This window comes from Lemur catta, chromosome 21 (assembly GCF_020740605.2).
Source record: "Lemur catta isolate mLemCat1 chromosome 21, mLemCat1.pri, whole genome shotgun sequence".
Lineage (NCBI taxonomy): Eukaryota > Metazoa > Chordata > Mammalia > Primates > Lemuridae > Lemur > Lemur catta.
The window spans coordinates 28,743,882-28,748,189 of record NC_059148.1 but is presented as its reverse complement, the minus strand read 5'-3'; positions in this window follow the sequence as shown (position 1 = coordinate 28,748,189).

Here is a 4,308-nt window from a genome sequence, read left to right as displayed (position 1 = left end):
GCTGGAACAAGTCCGCGTGGAAGACGTTAAGCCTTAAGCCGGTGGTTTTCCAGAATTGCGCAGTCCCGTTTGTGCTCTGGGCTCTTCCTTCTACTTCTGGGACCTGCCCCACCTGCTGTTCTCTGCACCGCAGGAATTCCATCCATTTCGGGGCACAGGGACTCGGAGACTGAACGCCGGCATCTCTGGGCCTGCCTTGTGGTGTGCCTGGCCGTGGGGCCTCGCCGCCTGTGGCAGCAACAGCTGCTGGCGGGAAGGGCACGGTTTCCGTCATGACGTCAGCCTCGGAGCCTAGGCGGGCGGACGGGTTTGGGAGCTAGAGCCACGCGCTGTGTCCCTCGGTGAGTCTCTTTGACCCCTCTGCGCCTGTGCAACAGGAATTTTAATTCCTGCCCCACCTATTTCATGAGGGTCATAAAGAAGGATATTTTATGCATTTAGGCTGCAAATAGTTTGAGAAGTGTGATAAAGTGCTCTCTTAACAAGCCCTGCCGTCCGTGACCCAGTGTGTCTCTGGGTATTCACAAGGTCTCGTGGAGCTGAGCTGTAATACCACACATCGCCAGGAGGTGCCGCTGTCGCGCACGTCACGGGCGTCCTTGCGTGTGTGCATCACTGCGGGTTACTGTATGTTGTGTGAAACCAGCTTCCTTCCGTGGGGGGTACGTGTGGGTCAGTGGAGGCAAGTTCAAGTGCCTGCAGAACCAGTCAGGCAGAGCAGCAGGCCCAGCAGGCCGGTGCTGGGGCACTGGGTGGCGGGGCCGCTGCAGGGGCTGGCTCAGCGAGCGGGTGTGCCCTGCCCCGAGCTTGGCCGCCAGCCGTGGGTGAGGGTGGGCACGGCCCATGCTTTGCCACCCCAAGGTGGCACCTTTTCGTCACGTTTGAAGGTACACGGCTGACACACCACTGTTGTGCAGCCGGCCGTGAAAACACGTTACAGTGAGAGAGGGAGGCCGTCGGACTCGAGGCTAAAGACAGCGGCATTGTGTGGCTAGTGACGTCCCCAACCCCGTCTCTGCCCTATCCCGGCTGCCTCCTTGGGGCCCGGGGAACTTGCTGTGCCTCCGTCGTGCCGACCGCTGCCCGTGTGTGGGGAGGACGCCCAGGGTGGCCAGACCGTGCATTTTTTTTTTTTTTTTTACAAGAGAAGATGGTTTTTAAAAATGCAAAACCTCCTGAGTTTTAATTACTGGCAACAATTCCGATTAAAATAATACTATGGGGGCCAAACGCAGCATGTCTTAGACGGGACTTAGTCCGTCGGTTTTTGAGCAGTGTTTGCCTTGCTTTCTAATCGTGTGACTTAACCGTACACGTCTGTGGCTCCCCCTCTCTGGCAGCGTGTGGGTGGGTGTTTCTCATCTGCCGAATTCACTGAGTGTGTTTATCATTTGTACAAACAGAGCTAAATGGATCCTCCTTTGGGGCTTATACACACTCATGGCCACGACCCTAGCTTCTAGAGTCAGACAGAACTGGGCTGGAATCCCAGGGCTGCGATTTACTAGCTGTGTGACCTTGGGCGAGTGGCTTAACCTCTCTGAGCCTCAGCTTCCTCATCTGTAAACATGAGGATGATAAAAAGACCAGTGTGGCGGCTGTCACTACTGTGCACACCAACTATTTCTAACTTTCACCTTCTGGGCACATGGGAGGGTGGCTTTTCCGGGGCCCCCTGTGGTTGATGGGGCCACGTGACTCGTTCTGGCCAATGAGCTGAGAGAGTGGAGTGTCACTGGTATGGCTTCTTGGGCTGCAGCGAGAACCTTCAGAACTCTTCCCCTCCCCCAGGGCGACAGCCAGGGTCTCAGACATTGGTCCGTCTGTCACTGTGGGTCCCAGAACGAGGACTGAGCAGGACATAAACCTGCGTTATTTTACGAGATCGAGGGGCTCACTTGTCACCGCAGCATAACCTGGAGCTCGCCGACACCAGGCGCCTTCCCTGAGCGCAGTGAGGATTCGTGAGTCACGTGTTGGGTGGGCTCAGCCCGCCAGCGACACGCGGTGCTGTGTGTGTTCTGCTGCGTTCACACCACACGCACCGATGGCCGCTCTGGACACAGGAACGGGCAGAACACACCAGGCTCCCTGCTGCCACACAGCCCGTCCCCGGCACGGGGTGGCCGTCCTCCCTCAGCCGCGGCTGGCTTTTGTCTCTGGCCCCGGCCCCGGGCAGGGTGAGCTCGGGGGCAACGCCAGGCTCTCGTGGGGTCGTCTCCTAGGGAAACGAATGACCTTGGACTGCACCCGGGGTGCTAACGACACACAGACATGTTTCCTCTGGCTTACGTGATGTTTAAAGGAAAAATAAAACTGCGTCAGTGGCCAGTATTTAAAAATCAAGGGATTTCATATAAAAATCTACATTTCAGCTACTTTTGCAAAATTGGAAGACCTGGCTGCACCGGGCCCTCCTTCCTGCCCGGACGCTGTCCTGCCGGGGGGCTGCTGCTCTGAGAAGGGACACGTGTTCTGTGTCACTGTCTCCAGCCAAGCTTGCTTGGTAAGTGCTGCCACATCCTGGTGGCATTTGAGCCAGTGACCCTGCTTTGAACTTGAACTCTGAACAGGCTCGTTCTAGAAGCCTGGCAGGGGGCTGTCGCAGACGCATTCTCCCCTCAGCGCTGCGTGGACCCGTCCTCTGAGGGTCCCACCGCCTGGGAGACCCCCATTTGCCCCTGCTGTCACCTGGGAGCAGGGCCTGGCGTCCCCGCGTTCCACCTGGAGGGGCAGTGGGAGGGAGGAGACCCCGGAACGGTGACGCGATGGGAGTTGGCTCCGGGGAGCCTGCACCCTCATGCGGCAAAGGGACTCTGCCGTGCACCTGCCTTAGGGGCCTCGGGGCGGGGGGGTGGGGGGGCTGGCCTGGCTCAGCAGCAGCGTCCCATGCGAGGGGCAGGGGGCTCAGAGGCGGAGAGGGAGGCGGCGATGGGAGCAGGGTTCGAGGGAGACGCGGCCGCCAGCCGAGGAGCCCGCGTGGCCCCGGGAGCTGGGAAGGCCAGGAAGTGCGTTTGTCCCTGGAGCCGTCGGAAGGCCACAGCCTAGGCCCTGAGATCTGCTCCGCGGAGAACCCAGTGTAGGAGTAAGTTTGTGTTGCTCTAAGCCACATTTATGGCAGTTTGCTGTGGCCGCCGTGGGACACTAGTCCGGGGATGGCAGTGGTGGCGGCAGCCACCCCACCTGTGTGTGGTGGGCCACGTGGCCGCGTCCAGGCCCCGGCCGTGTACACGCGCCTCTCACGGTGTGAAATCGCCGTGTGAAGGAGGCCCTGTCACTGCCGTCCCCGCTCTGCCACTTGCCCGGGTCACACGGCCAGGCGGGCTCTGCATGGACTCGAACCCTCCGTCACACTTGATGCTTCTCACACCCGCAGGGCGGACGCGGTTTTCGTCCCTGGCACCTGTGCGGAGCCGCTGTGCACGGGCTGTTCCCGGAGGCCCCGTGGACTCCCCGCCCCTCGGGGTGCAGCCGTGGGGGCCGGCGGCAGGTGGGAGGAGAGAGGCTGGGCCTTCAGCCCCTCGAGCCCTTTCTGCTCCCCGGGAATCAGCCCTGGCTGGTCCCCGTGACGGTGGCTCCTGCCTGGAGGTGGCGTGGGGCTGGCCCTGTCCTCTGCCCACAGCCCCCCTCCTGCCCGGGGGCCCCACAGCCCTCCAGGCCTGCCCCCTCCGGATCAGTCGTCCCCGTCACCAGAGTCTCGAGCCGTGGGCCTGGGCTCTGCGTCCTGCGGGAGGTGCCCGCGTGACCCCAGCAGCCTGGTGCGGTGGCGCCGGCAGCCTGACTCACGGATGCGGAAACAGCCGCGGCGACCGGGCACACGCTGCTCCCGAGTCCTTGGTTTCCTCCTCTGGAAAACGAAGAAGAAAAATAATAACCCCCTCCCCCAAAGCTCTGCCTTCTTGTTAAGGTTCCCTCTGGGAACCACGATTGTCTCCCGTCCTATCAGTGGCGGCCCGCAGCTGTTTCAGCTACACGTTATGCATTTTCGTCACGAAGTCAGCAGCTCCCCAATATTTCTAGAGCCTTCTCACCCGCGTCAGGCCCCTAGCATTCTCCAGCCGACCGTCAAACCCTCCCGTCTGTGACTGTGCAGACGGGGCTTTCTCGGCCTGGGCACGGCTGACATTTGGGGCTGGGTCATTCTTTGCCGTGGGGGGGTGCTGTGCGACGTAGGATGCTGAGCAGCATCTCTGGCCTCAACCCACTAGATGCCGGCAGCTTCCTCCGGCTGTGCTGACCCCAAATGTGCACAGATGGGCACAGTCACCTGGTTGAGGAGCCCTGGCTTAGAGTTTTCACTCTCCCTGG